At 37.3% G+C, this 20,724-nt stretch overlaps 1 protein-coding gene across 2 annotated transcripts in view; it reads right to left on the bottom strand.

The window, feature by feature from the left end:
* The window catches only part of SEMA3C (semaphorin 3C), a 184,911-nt gene that overhangs the window by 116,713 nt on the left and 47,474 nt on the right, over nucleotides 1-20,724 (bottom strand). The gene's annotated exons all lie outside the window — the stretch shown is intronic.

Below are 20,724 nucleotides of genomic sequence, written 5' to 3'. Positions count from 1 at the left end.
ACTATGTGTGGTGACAGATGTTAGCTAGACTTATTGTGGTGATCATTTATCAACATTAAAATATTAAATTGGGCTTCCCTGGTGGCGCAGTGGTTGAGAGTCCGCCTGCCGATGCAGGGGACACGGGTTCGTGCCCCGGTTTGGGAGGATCCCACATGCCGTGGAGCGGCTGGGTCCGTGCGCCGTGGCCGCTGAGCCTGTGCATCTGGAGCCTGTGCTCCACAACGGGAGAGGCCACAGCAGTGAGAAGCCTGCGTACCACAAAAAAAAAAAAAAAAAAAAAAAAAAATTAAATTATTATGTCATACACCTGAAACTAATATAATGTATGTCAAATATACCTCAACACAAAAATAATAAAATAAAGTATGGTCAGGACTTCCCTGGTGGTCCAGTGGTTAAGAATCAGTCTTGCAATGCAGGGGACACTGGTTCGATCCCTGGTCAGTGAAGTAGAATCCCATGTGCCACGGGGCAACTAAGCCTGCGTGTTACAACTACTGAGCCCATGTGCCATAACTACTGAGCCCGCATGCTCTGGAGCCCGCGTACCACAAGTAGAGAGAAGTCCACGCACCACAACGAAGAGCTCGCGTGCTGCAATGAAAGATCCTGTGTGCTGCAACAAAAGATCCTGCGTGCTGCAACTAAGACCCGATGCAGCCAAAAAATAAATAAATAAATAAATAAAATTTTTTTAAAGTATGGTCATTTTCAAGTTTATCAAGGATATAGAACAACTTTGTATACTGCTAAAAGAGTATAAATTTATATAACCATTTAGAAAATAATTTGGCTTTACCTGTTCAGTTTGAAAATATGCATACTATATGACCCAGCAATTCAATTCTTAGGTATGTACAAAAGAAGGATATGAAAATGTTCACAGCAGCTTTATTCATGATAACCTCAAACTGGAAATGACACAAATGTCTATGAACAGGAGAATGGATAAACATATTATGGTATTTTCCTACAATGGGTATTGCTCAGGAATACACTACTTCTACTCATAAAATGTCACTGAATCTCTCAAACAAAATATTAAGCAAAATAAGTCAGACAAAAGAAAAAATATACTATACAACTCCATTTACGTAAAGTTCAAAATCAGGCTAAATTCATCTATGGTGTTAGAAATCAGGACAGTAGATACATTCAAGGAGAAGTTGAAACCAAGAAGGACCCTGTGGGGCTTCCAGGCATGAAAGCCTTTTTGTCTCCCCGTTTTCATGTAGGTAAGACTCCAGCCTCCATGACCACCCCTGAGTTCCAAAGGGCAGATTTGAACAGTTGCTAATCAAGGGAGGAGCAGTCAAGAAACCACCTGAGGCAAGATTAAAGGGACCAGAGAAGCTCATCAGATGAGGAGACTGCCCACCTGAGATGACATTAAGGGAGTGCAGCCCCTGCACACACCCTAATCTTGTCAGCAACCCCGCCCTTGAACTACTGCTATAAAACTCCTCAAATCCTCCCAAGTTGGGACACATAGTTTTTGAGGGCAGGAGTCCTCTGTGTCCTCCTTTGCCTGGCAAAGCAATAAAGCTATTCTTTTCTACTTCACCCAAAACTCTTGTCTCTGAGATGTGATTCAGCACAGGTGAAGAGAGGCCAAGCTTTTGGGATCAAAGGGAGAGGATAGTTATTGAGATGGACAAAAAGAAACCACACATATTTTTCAATCTGGGTGGTAGTTACACAAGTATGTGCCAACTCATGTGGTAATTTATTTATAACGAAGATTTTTGTAATTTTTCTGTATCTATGATTTGTTGAAAATCGTAGTTTTGAAAAGAAAAGGTATTTAAATCTATACATAGTCTCTGAATCATGGTGTGTTAGTCTCCTCTTTGCTATAACAAATTACGACAAGCTTTGTGGCTTAAGAAAACAAATTTATTCTCTCACAGCTTTGGAAACCAGAAGTCCAAAATCAGTATTACTGGACTGAAATTGAGGTGTTGGCAGGTCCACGTTACCTCTGGATACTCTAGGGGAGGATCTCTTCTTTGCCATTTCTAGTTTCTGGGGCTACTGACATTCCTTGGCTAGAAAGCACCTCCTCTTCTGTGTCAAATCTCCCTTATAAGCAAATTTGTGATTGTATTTAGGGCTCACCTGGATAATCCAGGATAATCTCCAGCTCTCAAGACCATACATTTATTCATATGGTGAAGTCAATTTTGCCATATAAGGTAACGTTCAGAGGTTTCAGGGATTAGGATGTGGACACCTTTCAGGGAGCCATTATTCAGCCGACCATACCTAGTGCCATTGACCGTAATCACTATGAGTTCAGAGGGGAGAAAAATAACCAAGTACTAGAATCAGCTGAAATCCCTCATGGAACAGAAGGGAGAAAACTGTATTTTTATGGATAATGGTACTGGAACATGTAGAAAAAAACAGGCTGTCACAGTCCAAAATGGCCACAAAAGATGCCAAGTGATAAAAAAAACCAAAGTTTAATATAATCCACGATTGGTAAAAGAAATCAACATGTGCCTAAAATGTGGTACATTTTCATGAAAAGAGAGAATATTAATTTTAGCTGTATTTGTACATCAGAAATTATACCAGTGAAAATGGTAACTTTCATATGACAAAAATTTGATTGAAAGGTGAATATCATCAACAATTTTTGTTTTGGTTTGTTTTCCACACTTCTGAAACCCTTTGCCTTTAAATGCCTGTGCTTATTACTGTTACGCAGAGTTACTCAGGTTGCTAATGCAAACACACTGACAGAGTGTTGCTAGAGATCAAGCATTTCGTCATCACCCTGGCACTACAACAAGACAGACACATTTTCCTAGAAGCAGAAGAACTCTTTCACTATAGTCCGCAGTTGGGTCACTGAAAGCAATCCCAGTGGAAAATCAAGATACTCTCAAGTGTTTGCTCCTCACATTATTGTTACATGTGCAGTTTAATCCCTGACCTTATTGATGTCACTGGTTTGAAAGGCATGCCTGTCCCTTTGGAACAGTAGCTGGGGTCACTTGTTATTCACAAATTTCTTCAAAAGAAGAGGATATTCTTTTCTGACATCCTTACAAAGAAATAATTTCATTGGCATAATCTCCATAATGAAAACTAAGGTTATTACACAATTAAAAATTATTTTGCTCTATTGCAGGGCAGAAATAGAGACACAGATGTAGAGAACAAATGTATGGACACCAAGGCGGGGAAAGTGGCGGTGGGGGGATGGTGGTGGTGTGATGAACTGGGAGATTGGGATTGACATATATATACTAATATGTATAAAATGGATAACTAATAAGAACCTGCTGTATAAAAAATAAAATAAAATTCAAAAAAAATTATTTTGCTCTAACTAATACAGTTCGATTATAAATAGTCATTAAAATGATCCTGAAAAGTAGGTTATGTACTTTAAAGTGAGGTAACTGATAAAAATATTCTTTTAATTCTGGAAAATTATATTCTCCTCCCAAAATTCTGTCAAAGACAATGACAAAGTCTTTCCAAAGTTTCCCATCTGTCCTTAGCTTGAGGTGACCTTCAGAGCAGACTCCACATGAACTTGCACAAGCTTATGAATTTACATGGAGAGGGGAGACTTCCTTTACCTGATTATGTTTGGAACAATTTTCTTATGCCCTCCAATCTGGGGGAGGGGGGACTATTAAAGGAACAGCAGAGGTACCTCCCATTAGAAAGGTCATAGGCTTAAGCTAGAGCCAAGTTCTGGGGATCCACAGCTGGGGCAAAAATGAACCTCTTAGTTGCTGGATCCTGGGTAAGACCAAGGTTCTTGGGTAAGGCTGAGGCAACAAAGCTGGAAAAGGTTACTTGGGGTTTTTCAACATTTTAATAATAGCACAGGTATATTGATGCTTGTCAGGCAAATATCAGGCCATTGTATTAATGGGTGGGCATCTGTGCTCTTTTATATCTTTATGGAGAGGATGTTTATCCAACAACTAAACCCAGTTATATTATGGCTAATGTATAACCTATTGTTCGCCTAAAATGATGTCTGCTTGAAAGATTAACATCCATATATGTTTTTCTACCAATAGCATTATTTTTCATTTTTGTATTTTATTACACCCTTGGTTTGAAAATTTTGGAATGTAGACCTACTGATATAACAACTTTGTTTCTATATTTATATATAAGACAAGACACAACGAGATTCTTTGAAAATAGACTTTTGGGAGTATTTAGGATGCCCATGCTGTTCCACTGTCCATTATGTTATTGCACAGGGCATGTGGAACTACTGGATTTCCCTTGTCAATTCCGTTTCTTTATATTGGAATTATAATAGACAAGAAATATAATAATCTTACAAGGAATACAATAATCTTACATTTATAGGTAACATTTATCTAAGCCCTTTACATAACTGTGAATCTTCACAATAGCCATTTAAGAAAAGAAACTATAATTTATCAACTAAAATGGGACATTTTTGAGTGTGAAAGGGGGAGCTAGTTATAATTACTTCAGGACAACTGTCATAAATGGGAACTGTCCCTGGCAAACTAAGATGGATGGTTACCATACATATTATTTTTATCCTTACACAGAGGAGGATATTGGGCACAGATATTTCAATGATGTGCCTACATTCACAGCATTTACTAAGTGTCAGAATCAGGCCTGGCTCCCTGGGCAGCCTGGCTCCTGAGACCTTGATCTTAATCACACCCTGGAGAACTGTAGTAGAATCAATATGATGCAAACTCTAAGGAACTGATAGAGATAAAAGGAGATTATAATGTTAACAGTTTACCTCCTTTGAAATATTCAGTTGTAACACCATTTTGAGCTGAGGAGATAACTTTTTTGTTTGTGTTTAGATTTCACTTCACCTTGAAGCTCTTTTTAAAAAGAGCTTTCTTTTTCTCAGTTTCTCATATTATGTTTTTTTTTTTTTTTTTTTTTTTTTTGCACTACGCGGGCCTCTCACTGTTGTGGCCTCTCCCGTTGTGGAGCACAGGCTCCAGACGCGCAGGCTCAGCGGCCATGGCTCACGGGCCCAGCCGCTCCGCGGCATGTGGGATCTTCCCGGACCGGGGCACGAACCCGTGTCCCCTGCATCGGCAGGTGGACTCTCAACCACTGCGCCACCAGGGAAGCCCTCATATTATGTTTTAACTAGACTTGGCATGTATTTAGCAGTCTCATTATCATGTATTTCTATAAAAGATAAGCCTTTATGAATTTATTTCTTGCTTCTTTAAAAAGGGTTTGTGTGGGGGGATATTTGGATTAAATGTATTCAGATGACCAGTTTTAAAATAGTCTTTAATAAATCAGAAAAAGAATTTGTAATTAACTATTGTTACTAATTTTTTTAGAGTTTTAAAATTATAATTATTATTTCTGAAAATGCTCTCCATGAATGCAGGTAAAAATTTACCATTCTTCTGATTTCATAAAGGTGTCAGGATAACAATGGATTTAACAGATGATCTCAACTTAAAAAATGACCGCTTTGAGGCTGCATTTTAGAATAGTTGTTATTTTTTGTCCATTCTCTCCTCTGTTTAGCAGATAAGGCATGTCAAACAAACAAACAAAAAACAAGAATATAAATTCACCCTGAACTAACAAAATGATAACCTGGAAGGAACAAGGGTTAGCAAAAGCGGGGAGAGGCTGGCACTGCTGTGCTGCACTGCATTCAAAATAATGGTGCCACCCTGATCAGAAATTTCCAAAGGACACACAATCCTGCAATGGTTGGGAAAAGTAGGTCAGAAGAGGAATTTATGCTGATAAAAACTGTGTACTTTAATCTTAGAGTTTAAGGATTATTAAACAAAGGAGCATTGTAGATATAAATTCTTTTCTGAAAAAAAATGTTATAAACATCTTATTATCTTACTGACAGTTCTGTGACTGAGTAAAACTCATCCACTTACATGTCTCTACTGCTGAAGGAGCTAGAATTGAAAAGAAACAGATCTGATCCTTTAACTGGGCCTATGGCCCTTAGTGAAAGACCAAGGAGACTTCCACCCCCCACACACCATGTCACCTAGTATGGAAGGAATTCAAGGTGTTAATCAACCTAAATGGTCACTCCATTTGCCTCCCCTATGTTTTGAGATGAAAATGAAAGCCTCTGGGGCTTAGCTTGAAGCAAAAATCAACATTAGCTCCATCCTCCCCTTCCTCTCCTCTTCCTCCCTCTTATTTCATTCTAACAACCACATGCCACTGGATGGGATCTGGAGAAGCAGTCACTGAGGCCCTAGCCTCACAAATTTCATCATCAATGTATGTTAGAAAAAGAAAGTCTCTCTTCACCTTCACCTAAGACTTTCATTAAATTGATTCTTGAATTTAATCCATTTTAATTTCTTTTTGCCTGCTTATGTATATATATATGTTCCTTAAATTCAAGTCAAATTCCTAACTTCCAAGAAGAGGACATAAGTACTTCAAATGATGCAGGCTTTGGCGTCAGTGACATAGGGTCCTTTACTGAAGGGAATGTGAATTTTCAAGGATGTGCCCATGTGCCATATATTCTTAAACCCAACAAATTACTCAACAAAACAATAATTTCATAAATGTTCAGCAGTTAAAAGAAAGGAAAGGAAAAGGCAAGAAAAGACCAAAAAAGAAAAACAAAACAAAACAATGTCTTAATTTCATGATTGATTGCTAAATTAGCCATGACATCTCAGTATTACTTATCACTAAAGTGTTTGCTTAAGGTATATTAAATTTTTTACATTAGTAGTCATAACCTGATATGAATGGATTTTTCTCCATCCAAGAATACATCATAAAAAATTAAAATCATATACTTATGAGCATTTAAATCTGTCAGAAACTTATTTTCTGGAGAGGATGGCCAGCTCTTCCCTTTCTCTAGACTCCTGACCACTTGACAATAATATTGAAGGAAATATTTTGATCAGACCAGTTAGCTTAGAGTCAGCATGAAGAATATTTTAAAGGAAATAGGATTCTTTGCTAAATAAACAAACTAAAAATTTCTATCAGCTCAAACATTTTTACCAGCTAAACATTTATCAGTGTTTTAGTCTTATGATGTTTGTTAATATCTTGTTATTAATTGTGATGTTTCTAAATATGACCAAGGATAGTCTATGTTCACAAAGTTGGAAACTGAATCAAACAGCATGATGATTTTTTCTTCTTTCCTTAAAACTTCCACGATGTTCAGATATTGGACACTGATGTGGGGAGTTTTGTTGTGTTATCTAAGATATTGTTTTAATTTCACCTTATTTTTTTTAAGTATCTAAAGGACTCAACCACACTACGGCACTGACAGATTGAAAATACTCTTAGGCATTTGTGACCTTAGATTATGGTAGGCTTCTAAATCTATCTGTATATGAGGAAGGATTTCAGGAGAATCATATAAGAATATGTATCCTGGACCCTACTATAAACCACTGGCTGACAATTCCTTTGGGTGGGGCTCAAAAATGTATACTTTAAATAAATTTTCCTGAGAATCCTGAAGTTCAAGCAAGTTTGAGACCTACTAATCTATATTATGAAAGAACAAAGGTATTTGCCTTTAGGGCTTCCATCTGGTTTAACTGATGACTTGACACTAAACCCCAAAGGAAATTTTTTAGTTATGCAGAAGTCCAAATATATTCCAAACTGAAAAACCTCTGTGAATACCGTACAGCAAACTACGGTACTGCACTTAAGAGACTTTGAGATTAGAAATTTTTGTTGTAAACTCATAAAACTATAAAACTTTGGAGGAGGAATTTCAGTCCCTATTTTTACAGACAAGGAAATCATCAAATAAAGTAAATTCTACATGAAGTACTGGTGTTTACAAGTCACACATGCTCAGATGAAGTACATAAAATGAATAAAAATTTTTTTTAAATGCCTAAGATAAATTGAAATAAGAAGCTTGAGTTACATCAGGCTGAGCCATCCAAGTTCATGAACCTGCCAGGTGTAGATCAGAGCCCAACCTTTTTACATCCTTTCACACAGCCCTGCAAAATTTAATTAGATCAGATACATTTTAGTTGAGACTGGATCTAGCTTTACATAGAGCAACTATGAATTAGAGGTAACTCTCCATTTGTCTTTTCCATTTATTTTAGGAGTCTAAGTTTAGGGAGGAAACAAACCTTTCCAATCCAACTTGAATTTGAATATAACTGAACCTCAGACATGTAGAACTGAATGGTATCTAGAGAGGATGCAGTTCAGGCTCCTTACTTAGAGTTGCATTATTTGTCTCCTTCACTGCAACACTCAGACTTTATAGGAGCTTTGATTTTTCAGGCTTTTTTTCCTCTCTTTCACCTTTCATCATTTGAAACTTTTGCCTAAAACTCCCTCCTGAGACAGGCACTCATCTCACTTTAGTTCTTAGACCAAAAATGCAAGAAAAAATAGGGGTGAAAACTCAAGATAATTTCCCAGTTTTTTTGTATGTAAAAAGAAGTACATTTATTTCATCTATATAGATGAGGTATTATAATGGTTTAACCTAATTATATGCTTAGACATACATATTTAGATAACTTTTTTTTCCTTAATGTTTATGGGTCTAGAAATCACTTCCTTTGCTTTTTATAACAGGTGTACTGTTAAGTTTTGGTATGCTTGTCTTAGAGTTTTGGTTGTTTTGGAAAAGTACCCAACACACTCCCCACAAGGGATAACTTGTCTTCTACTCTATCATTTCCAAGTTCATCCTAAATATTCACATCAAGCCTCAGGTTGGTCTAGTGAGCTCACAAATGCTTACAAGTGCCTCTCTAAGCCAGGGTAGCAACTAGTCCTCTCAATCATGGCTATACAACTGCATGAACTGAACTCTACGTTGAAAACAAGGATATGACTTTTGGCGTGTCTGTTTTCTATGTTAACAGTTGTCCAGGGTCACACATTTTGAAAATCCTTCCATCGCCAGTTTGCTGACAGCCTCCATTTGGGTGTCTTTCATTGGATGGTAAGCTCCTCTCTGAGACAAGGCATGAGGCCTTATTTGGTGATGATAGCTCAGCTCCCAGCTCAGGGGCTGGCACAGAAATTGTTTCTGAACTGAACTGAAATTTAGAAATCTCTAACACCTTTCACATATGTTTTGGTTTAGGAGTCCCTTTCTAAGTCTGTCAGACACAATTTATTATTTAAATAATCGGTTTTCAAGAGTGTCTCATCTATTGGGCTATAAACATATTTAAACTTGGGAAAAATATTTTAATGAAGAGGGAAAAAATATAAAAGGCTATTTATATAAATCCCCCTTAGGTTTTACTCAAATAAGTCTTAATTCCACTGAAATAATCCTTGTGGTTAAATGTATGCCCAGCAAATGCATATAGACTAGCATTTTTATCCCGCTCACTTTTCAGCAATACTATTATTTCCTAGGAGAAATTAACTATTGCCTAGTTTTTACTGAATAAACTATGGCTAAGGTCCAGCAGCTTAAGTTTATAATCATAAAACCAAACTTTTAACAAAGATTACGAATCTTCCACGATGGACAATTATTTTCTGGCTTTTTGTTAAGATTTTGGAAATATATGAATCCTGTTATTGCTTCCTTAAGATACTTCATCATCTCTATTATAGTCACTTTCAGAGTGGAGCATCAGCACATTTCTGCTAACATGAGTCTCTGGACATACAATGGTCCAACCGTATCCCTTGAAACACTGCTACAACATGACAGAGAAAACTGATTTAACATGGTAAAACCTATACATAGCTTGCTTGAGCTCTGTCCAACAGCCTGAGGGCTACAGAGGCATTATCCCGTTTCTATTTGATAATATTAAAATAATCTCAATCAGGGAACAAGATCTAAGTTTAATTGGCAGAAACCCAGAGTGGAGGTTTGAGATCCCAAACTTGCAGAGGTCAAGGGCCCACAGCCATTATTCTTCCAGCAGTGGCAGAGACAGAACTGGCAAGTCCATTCAATCAAAGGGGATAGATAGTGAGTAGAAGGCCACCCACACAAACCTTTGTGTGCTTGCTTGCTTCTTTTCATAGAATACCGTGAAGACAGGTGCTGTGGGCCTTGAAAAATTCTGTCTGGGGAGACCTACTGCTTGGTGAGTGCTTTTTCTTCTGTAGATACCTCCAAAGCACAGTTTTGTTCTTTAATTGATGTTTGTTTATTTAACGTCAGCAATGTTGACATAGCTTTATGTGTGACTTTAAATCAAAGGCACACAGGATGAAATAATATGGATTTTCACTTAATTAACAAAGACCTTTATCCAGTTGACCAAACACAAGAAAATGAGAACATAGCAATATGAGCATTCCTTTGCCATTTTATGTCCTGACAACAGCACTATAGAACAGATTTTGAGTGTGGGGCACATGAAAAAAAGTTACTTTTTCCTATATTCAGTAAAACTTTGATTTTTAAATCTATTCATCCATCCATTATTCCTAAACCACAGGAGTGTCTATCCTTAAAAGGAAAAAATATATATCATAAAGTATGTTCAAAAGGCATTGCTTCCAGATCAGTTAGTTCTGAAAACTTATAAATATATTAGAAATAATTCAGTCACTTGTAATATTATAATATGCAGTTAAATTTGTTCTGAGTAGCATGATGTCACAGTCACATATTTACTTGCAATGGTTTTCAATATTATGGGCCTGCTTTGACTATCTAATAAAATACCCGAATTTTATAAGTTACTTCATTTTATGGCCACATCATATTTTATAACAATTATTTGGGCAATATATCAAGTGAAATATATATCAAGCCAGAATTCAGCTTTGTTCATGCAAATTAAATAGCTGTAAATGTAAATGGTTAAAGCCTTTAGAAAGATGATCTTAAAGTTTTAAAAATGTAAATATCATTGACATAGCGACATTAATTATTTCAAAGGATATTCCTGAGTGTGTATTATTTGTCAGCCACTAGGCTCTGAGAATACAATGTTGAATTAAACACCATATTTCTCTCTGTATGGAGTTTTTATTCAATGTTTAATTCAATGCTGCAAGGATTATTATGTAGTTACTAAAGTAAACTCCAATTATTCGGTGATTAGAGAAAATATCAAGAAAGATTGAGGATAATGAAGGAGATTAAAAAATAATAAAGGGGCTTCCCTGGTGGCGTAGTGATTGAGAGTCCGCCCGCCGATGCAGGGGACACGGGTTCGTGCCCCGGTCCGGGAGGGTCCCGCGTGCCGCGGAACGGCTGGGCCCGTGAGCCATGGCCGCTGAGCCTGCGTGTCCGGAGCCTGTGCTCCGCAACGGGAGAGGCCACAACAGAGAGGCCCGCGTACCACAAAATAAATAAATAAATAAATAAAATAATAATAATAAAGAAAAACAAAAACCCCACAAACACCTTAAAGCCTCCAAAATACAGTTGACCCTTGAACAACATGGGTTTGAATTGTGTGGGTCTACTTACACTTGGATGTTTTTCAATAGCAAATTCTACCGCACTACACAATCCACCACTGGGTTAATCTGTGAACATGGAGAGACTGCATATACAGAAGGCTGACTGTAAGGTATATGTGGATTTTCAACTGCGTGGAGGGTCAGCGCCCCTAACCCCTGTGTAGGTCAAGGGTCAGCTATATATATACTTAGACAATAATACTTAATTAACTTCTCTAGCCATATCATCCATGATACCTCTAAACTTATCTTCCACTCTGGCCTACTGATCTACTTAATATGCCACAAACATATTCCAATCATTCTATCTCCATGTCCTGGATTTTACTGTCTTTTCTATCTGTAATGTTCTTTCTCCAAATTCATCTTTCTATCTTTAAGGATGCAAACCAAATATCCAGACTTTCCTGACCTCTCTATTTTCAATGTCCGTAGCACTTAATTTATAGTGCTTTTACTTTGCTTGATCTGTAAGAAGATAATTCCTTACATTATAGTTCCTAACTATAAATGCCTTAAGAGGAGGCAGTACATTTTGCTTCTCTTTTTGTCCCCTGTAGTGCCTAATTCAGTGTTTTGCATATAGTAAGTATTGAATAAGTATGTCTATAACAACATTTATCTAACAATTGGAAATATCAGGTTAATGATTCCAAAGTGCTTTCTGATATTTCCTCAATTAATGTGCATAAAACTCAGATTCAATTTACATATAAGGAAACTGATTCTTAGGTAAGTTAAGTAATTTGTCAAGATTATATAATCGGTGATTATATAGACTAGTGATGCTGATACTCAGGCCTGAGATTAAAAGAAAGACTGTCTTCTGAGGGGTTCAGTGTTTTTTCTATAATATTATGGTCAATATTCAAATTAAAAGAAATGTATTTGAACAATGAAAACCACACTGTAAAAAGTTTCCTTCTAACACAATTATTTTTACTTCCACTTATTTTTCACAGTTCTTTAAGAAGCGGTCATGTCACCTGGTTAAAACCTAGTTTATCAGTGAATTCCATGAGGATGGCTATGCATAATTATAATCAGCACTCCTGCAAGGTGCCAGGGCAGCAGGAGAAGGTGTTTGTTTTGACTGAAAACTGGGCATTCTGAAGAAATACTAACTTCGTGTTGAAGGAGCACATCCTCATAGCTTCTTATAACTCTAATAATTTAAAATAATCACTTGACATATGAAGCATTTAAAATATATGGAACATTATTTGCATTTAGAGACACTGCATTTTTAATATAAGATTTCTTTGGTAGAATAAATAAATAATATAAAATTTCCACAGAAGTAAGTTCTTAGGACTACATAGCTTAAAAGCTGACGTATTTGCTTAACTAGATTTGCTTAGAAAGAATGCAGAGAGTAATGTAAGACTGAAGTCGTGGAAACAATGAAGCTTGTGAACCAACAAAAATGAGTACATTTCAGATAAGCAGAAAAAAGTGAGAGAATTCCAGGGAAGGGGTCCCCTTGGAATGCCTATTTGAGAAATCCCTATTTAGAAAGCATTTTTTTTTGTTAATATATGAGATAAACAACAAATTACCAATTTAACATACTACTATGGGAATTCATAATATTTTCTGATTAATGGTTGTAGGGAAATATTTTGAAATAATCAAAATATATCGTTTCAAGCAAAGAGAAAATGTATTTATGTTGGTGTATATATGCGACAATTATTTTTATATTGGGACAAATGTCCTAATAAAAATGCCAATATTTCAAAGTATTACAGTTTGGAAATCACTAACATATAATAATATTTGAAGTTAATTCTGTTCTTACTTTTGTCTACAGTGTTGAGTTGATTGACCTCCCCTTGTTTCCCTGTCTTGTTGTCCCAAGTGTTTTGTGAATTGTTAGTACAGGCAGGAGGCATGTGATAGATCTGAAACCAGGGAAGAAAATAGGGTGCAGAGTGCCATTATAATGCTGAGAGCACATTTATCAGTTCTTTGTATAACCACATGTCTAAATACACACACAGACACCACACTAGTTAACCTTCTCCTTGAAGAAGACATCATGAGAGAGAAGTACTCCATACATTTAGAGACTACATATATAATGCAAATGAGTCAAACAGGCCAGGAGATACTAGAAACTGATGGTCAATAGGAACTGAGTCTTGTTCTCAGTTTTAGGATAACAGTAAAGCATGATGAGGACAGTAGAAACAAGAAAGTGCATGCCTTTATAAAGGAGGTAGCCATTTCTTAGCTACCATAGTCTCTGTACTGACAGATTTTCCAATTTTTCAAGAGAAACAGACAATTTAGTTTTTATTATGAAATTTCGCAATTTACAAAATTAGACAACTAATCCAATATTTTTTTTTATATTGGAGCATAGATGATTAACAATGTTGTGTTAGTTTCAGGTATATAGCAAAGTGATTCAGTTATACATATATATGTGTCTATTCTTTTTCAAATTCTTTTCCAATTTAGGTTATTAGAGAGTATTGAACCAGCATTCCCCGTGCTATACAGTAGGTCCTTGTTGGTTATCTATTTAAGTTAATTAATTAATTTATTTATTTATTTATTCATGGAAAGGCTTTTTTAAATTTTTTTAACTTTTTATTTTATATTGCGTATAGTTGATTAACAAGGTTGTGTTAGTTTCAGGCGTACAGCAAAGTGATTCAGTTATACATATACATGTATCTATTCTTTTTCAAATTCTTTTCCCATTTAGGTTATTACAGATTACTGAGCCAGCGTTCCCTGTGCTATACAGTAGGTCCTTGTTGGTTATCTATTTTATTTATTTATTTATTTATTTTTCATGGAAAGGCATTTTACTTTATTTATTTATTTATTTATTTATTTATTTATTTATTTTTTATGGTATGCGGGCTTCTCACTGTTGTGGCCTCTCCCGTTGCGGGGCACAGGCTCCGGACACGCAGGCTCAGTGGCCATGGCTCACGGGCCCAGCCGCTCCATGGCATGTGGGATCCTCCTGGACCAGGGCACGAACCCATGTCCCCTGCATCGGCAGGCGGACTCCCAACCACTGCGCCACCAGGGAAGCCCAAGGCATTTTACTTTAAATATGGCGGTGTGTACATGTCGATCCCAAACTCCCAGTCTATCTCTCCCCCTTTCTTCCCCCACCAAAACCATAAGTTCATTCTCTAAGTCTGTGAGTTTTGTAAATAAGTTTATTTGTATCATTTTTTTAAAGAAATCTTTGTACACATATGCAAGTACATCTTTATTTTTATTTATTTTTTTATGTATTTATGGTGCATTGGGTCTTTGTTGCTGCATGCAGGCTTTCTCTAGTTGCAGCGAGCAGGGGCTACTTTTCATTGCGGTGCACCGGCTTCTCATTGCGGTGGCTTCTCTTGTTGCGGAGCACAGGCTCTAGGCACGCAGGCTTCAGTAGTTGTGGCACACGGGCTCAGTTGTTGTGGTGCAGGGGCTTAGTTGCTCTGTGGCATGTGGGATCTTCCCGGACCAGGGCTCGAACCCGTGTCCCCTGCATTGGCAGGTGGATTCTGAACCACTGCACCACCAGGGAAGTCCCTGTATCCTTTTTTTTTTTTTTAATTCCGCAGTTTTTTAACACTGTGTAGATCAAGGTCTACATGTCTGTGGGTCATCTGACCTGCAGGTAGCAATCTGTGACTTCTAGAATACAGGACGTTGCATTTCTGTCTTCCAGTTAAGGCAAACAAAACAAACAGCAGCACCAGGAACAGCAATCTCTTCTTTCCTCTCTAGATCCCTCCCTTATAATTTAAAATAGGATACTGATTATTAATAGAGATATTCATTAGTCATGTATTTGTAACCAGCTGATGACCATATACTTTCTCAGGAAGCAAAGATTATTCATGAAATTTATATGATGATGTCAAAATTTGTTGTTTGGAGTAGGGGGAGGAGAGTTTATTACAGTTGGCTGGAGAAATCCCACAAATAGCAGATTGCAGGAATCCACAGCTGATGTCTGTGTGATTCTATAGCTGCTATTGTGGCTATACCAGGTGTCATAAAAGGAACTGGAACAAACAACCAACAACATTTTAGAAAACAATTTATCTGTAAATTGGGAATTACCCATATTAAATGCATAATAAGCTTGCATCATCAAAGCAAAAGCTATATTATAACAATAAAATATACATTTAAAATTAGGAAAGACTATTTACTACTCCTAAAACCTAAGTTAAATGTATATTTAAGAGTATAAAATGCCTTGTATATTTCAAATTGATAAATTATGAGTAACTAAAATTTTAACTACAATGAGGATAGTGGAGATTTTTCAAAAGGGTATTTTTATGTAAAATCCTGGTATTATTACAACTCAGTGCAACTTTTAGTAACTTGGACAAATGAACTAGAATGCTCCCCTCCCCCAGACCTGGCACTCCTGTAAGTAATCACATATGAATTTAATGTTATAATTTACTGTAATTAGCTAGCAAAATGTTAATGAAAGTGTGTTTTTTTAGCAGCAAAGAAAATCAGCATCTCATTACAAGACAAGCAGGGATTGTTCGATGTATAAACCTACTTGTTCATAGATCAGTTCTTAAATGTTAAAAGCACAAATTTCTGTGTTACTTTTAACATTTATAGCCTCATAAAAACTCTCACAGAAGAAGTAAAAATATGCAGTATGGGATGTTTTTCTACATAGCCTCACTCCCAGTTCTACATTCTTCTCCTTTGCCTTTCCAGACCCACACCAGAGCCCTTCCATCAGAGTTGGATTCATATTTATTGATGTTCTCCATGCCAGGCACTGTGGCAGGAGGGAAGTGAATTATAGGAGCTGTGAGCACCTCAAATATGTTTTGGATTAATATGTTCTCCTTCTGTTGGTATTTAGAATCACAGAATTTATTGCTAGATGTATTATTTTCTTCCCCAAAGCAGCTTCTCCTTTCCTGAAAGCACTATTTACTTAAAGGCATCTTTCAAATTTCTGGGATTCAGATCCCAGTATCATCCTTGACCCTTATTCCTTCATTTCTCAAACTAAAAAAGAGCCTCATGTCTATGGTTTCACGTCTGGGATCTCCTCATCTTTAACTGCAACTTCAAGTCCCTCTTTTTTTCTGGTTACTTTCCTCAGACTTTACTCTCTCTTCTCACCAATTCTTCCTTTGCCTTGTTACCAAAGCTTATTTTCTTATAGAACAGATGATAACAGATAATCAAAACCTCTCATGTTTATAAATTTTCAAAGACTCTCTCTTTCTTGCAGAGTAAAAGCCCAGCCTATAACTTGCAAAGTTCAATGTTCTCCACGGTGTTTCTGAACTCTTTTTTTCCCATATTAAGTTTCCACTACATCACCTCTTATTGTACGCTAAGCACTGTGCATTCCTCCTTATAGAAACAGGCTCAATGAGAGCCTTTCCCTACCTGGAATTACTTTATCCCACTTGAGTAGCATGACAACACCCTTCTAATATGTCCAAAGCCCATCTGAGAAGTTCCTTTCTCTTCCATGTCTTTTCTGATGACAGTACTCAAAATTCTCATCTTCCTCTTCCATGATTTCACAGTACCTTGTAGATGCCTCCATTAAAGTGCTCAGCAGAGTGTGCATTACATTAGTTCTATCCCCATTAGACCGTAAACTACCTGAGACCACTATTTATTTTTTTTAGAAAGTCATTCTTTATTCCTTTCACTCAGCACATCCATTTGTTGAATACATTTTCTCCCTTTTAATTGAACTAAAGTCAGACTTTTCTTATTTTTAGATTAGTAAATCAAAGCTTAGACATGCTAAATTACTTAATCAGGGTTTCTTGGCCATTTAGTTGTTAAGTTAGTTCTCCTTGACACCCAGCCTCCTATGCTACCCACAATGCCATAACAATAAACACTAACACTGCCAGAGGGAATACCACGTGTCAGGGACCATTCCAATTATTTTCACATGCGTTATTTAATTCTCACAACTACTCTATTGGAATCTCTATTTTACAAATGCATAAACTGAAGCATAGACATGTTTAATTAGTTGCCCGAGGGCATGCAGCTAATGTAACATGGAGGCAGAATTAAACACAGCAGCTTGGTAAGGGAGCCGAAATTCTTAACGTTCTCTATGGGATTTGTATTTCAAAAGAGTACAGCAGAAAGAGTCACTTCAAAGAATGTCTCTCTAATGGTAGAGTTTAGACACTTGTGCTCCCTGCGTGGGAGGGAGAAAGACCTCCCCTGGAGCCCTTCAAATCACACCACAGATACCACACCTCCTCACTTTATATTAACAGCTTGTCTTGGAGGAATATGTGCATTTTTGCCTGAGTGAGTTCAGACTTTAATACGGACCATGTTTAATTTATGTTCCTCTATAAAAGTCAACATGAGTTTCTGGCTGTAAATTTGTCATGCCTTACTAATGAACTAAATTGTGTTTTCTGTCAGTGTTCCACTTAAATTGATGTGATCTCATTCATTAGGACATAATGTATGTATAGCTGTAAGAAATGTAAAAGGGTTTCAAAAACTCCTCCCCACTCAAAAAGCCAAGGGGAGAGTGGGCTGAAGAGTTGATAAAGATGTGTGGGCAAAGGAAGAAAAAATTAAAGATGATTTTATTTCATTTAACTTTTACTATAAAATCATTTCTCAAATATGCCACTTATATCCTGTTACTTCCTCGTTTGCAGACCTTTAATTTTCTGCATTAACTGCACGATCAGTTTAACAGTCCTGCCTTGTATGCAAAACTTCTTACAGAGCTAGCTCAAACCTATCCTTCTAAACAGAACTCCTATTTAGACATCTTATGTTCATTTACTGATTCACTTGTTCTACATATGTTTGCTGGGTGTCCATTATGTTTCACGCACTGTTCTATGTGCTGAAGAGTGCTAAAATGGTGAATATAACAAAGTCCCAGCCCACATGGTGCTTATATTTTAGTAAAAGAAACAAGTAGGGCTTCCCTGGTGACACAGTGGTTGAGAGTCTGCCTGCCGATGCAGGGGACATGGGTTCGTGCCCCGGTCCGGGAAGATCCCACATGCCACGGAGCGGCTGGGCCCGTGAGCCATGGCCGCTGAGCCTGTGCGTCCGGAGCCTGTGCTCCGCAACGGGAGAGGCCACAACAGTGAGAGGCCCGAGGACCGCCAAATAAAAAGAAAAGAAACAAGTAAATAAGAGAAGTAATTTTAGTGTTTGATATATACCTATAAAGCAGCAATTCTCAAAAATTTTGCCCTCAAGACCACTTTGCATACTTAAAATTTATTATATACCTCAAAGAACTTGTTTTGAGTCTATGTTTAGTGATATTTACCACAATAGAAATTAAAATTGAAAAAAGTTTAAATATGTATTAATATATTAATAACCATAAAACCCATTACATATTAATGTAAGTAACATGATTTTATGAAAATAACTATATTTTCAAAGCAAAAGATTAATGAGAAGAGTAGCATGTTTTTCAGATCTCTCTAATGTCTGGTTTAATAGAAGTGACCAGAAATTTCATATCTGCTTCTGCATTCAGTCTGTTGCAGTAACACTTGTCGTACGGCTTCTAGAAAACTCCACTATACAGTCATGAAAGAATGAAAGTGAAAACAGAAAGCTACATCTTACTACTACAATGAAACTAATTTTGACCTTGTGGGCCCCCCTGAAAGGACCATGGGGGTCTTCAGGGATCCCCAGACCACACTTCGAGAACCACTGGTATAAGGGAAGGAAACAAAGAGCAAGGGGTGGGGTAGCACTTTTAGACAGGAGTCAGGAAATACCACTCTGAGGAAGTGAAAGCCTCACTGAGGTTTGAAGAATGAGAAGGCCCCCCAAACAACTGTAGACAGAGAAAACAAGAAACATGAAGGACCCAGAGTATGGAAGAGCTCAAAAAATTTGAGAACCTGAAAGGAAGCCACTGCGGTGATAATATGGTGAGCAGGGGAAAGGGTAGTATGAACTGTGGTTGCCAAGGAAGGCAGAGCCAGACTGAGCAGGGCAGAGGTCAGAAGCTAGTGGCCTGTGGTTCTGATCTAGACATCTGTCTTGCAGATGTATTTTGTCTGCACAGTGTTTTTTTTTTTTTTTCTTCCACTATTCTTATTGAGCCAAATATTTTTAAAAGGGGATTTCACTTAAAAATCTGGATTTCTGGATGCTCTTAAGCAGACCAGAACACCAGGCAAAAGGAGAGCTACTGCTACATGGGGCAGCTGGAGCTGAGTAGCACCTAATATCGCAGTTGAAGGAACCATAGTCTCCACCACTCCTCACGCCTTCTTCAAAGTTGAAGCCCTCTCCAGTGCTATCCATTCTGGCCTGATTCACTTATTAAACTCATTTTTCTTGTCCCACACATACATTGTATGTGTGAGACCTCTAAGCAGGGACTCATTTTGCAGCATTTGCTTCTTGATTCTAAGTGAAATGGAAAACCTTTGAACTGTGGTATGCAGGGAGAAACATGCTCTCGTTTATGTTTTTAAAAGACAACCAGTTATTGTGTGGAAAGTAATTATAGGGGCAAAAGTAGGAGCTCCTCTGAAATATTCACCAGGCTCCACCCCCCTCCACCCACCTCCAGCATCGTGAACTTGGTCTTCGCTCCTGCCTTTCCCAACAGTAATGCCCCTCCTCCCACTTACACCTTACTTACCTTTTCTTCCTCTAAGATCTACCTCAAAGTGGAGATGTAGTGGGAGGTATCCTCAGACTACAATTGCCCCCTGAGGCTCTTATGCTATTCCTTGTTTACACAAAGAATTTATAATCCATGTTTTAGAGCTTTTCACAGTAAGAGTAATTTCATCAATTAGACCGTAAATTCTCTGGGAGCCTGAACTTATCTCTCTACTGTTTCTACTACCTAGAACTGACTGCTCCTACCAACCCCAGCAAGAAAAAAATCACAGCTAGCAATTACGGTTCCTTAAGTGCTTTCCTCATGTTGTCTAGGCTGTCACCATCTCTTGCTTAGTGGTTGATTGATCATGACTGGCAAACATTTGAGAAATGACCAGAATTTTATCTATACTACGTACAATTGCTTTTACCACAGAGGTATCACCTTGTTCTACGTATTATTTAAAATACTATGGGCAAGTTATTTATCTTCTCTCTCAAGTCTCTTCACCTGTAAAGTGAAGTTATAATAAACAGCACTTCCCTCATGGGCTGCTGTGAAGATTAAATGATATAACAGTGTTCAGTTCTTCTTAACTACCATCAGCAGCATGGCTTTTAGATGCCTATTCTCACGTACAAGAGAAATGTCTGTGTTATTCGTAAATCAGAAAAAAAAATTGTGACATTTTTACAAAGTTCTCCCCACTA

Source organism: Mesoplodon bidens (genome assembly GCF_964165515.1).
Source record: "Mesoplodon bidens genome assembly, chromosome: 9".
In the NCBI taxonomy this organism is placed as follows: Eukaryota; Metazoa; Chordata; class Mammalia; order Artiodactyla; family Ziphiidae; genus Mesoplodon; species Mesoplodon bidens.
This window is presented reverse-complemented; position numbering and strand designations above follow the sequence as displayed.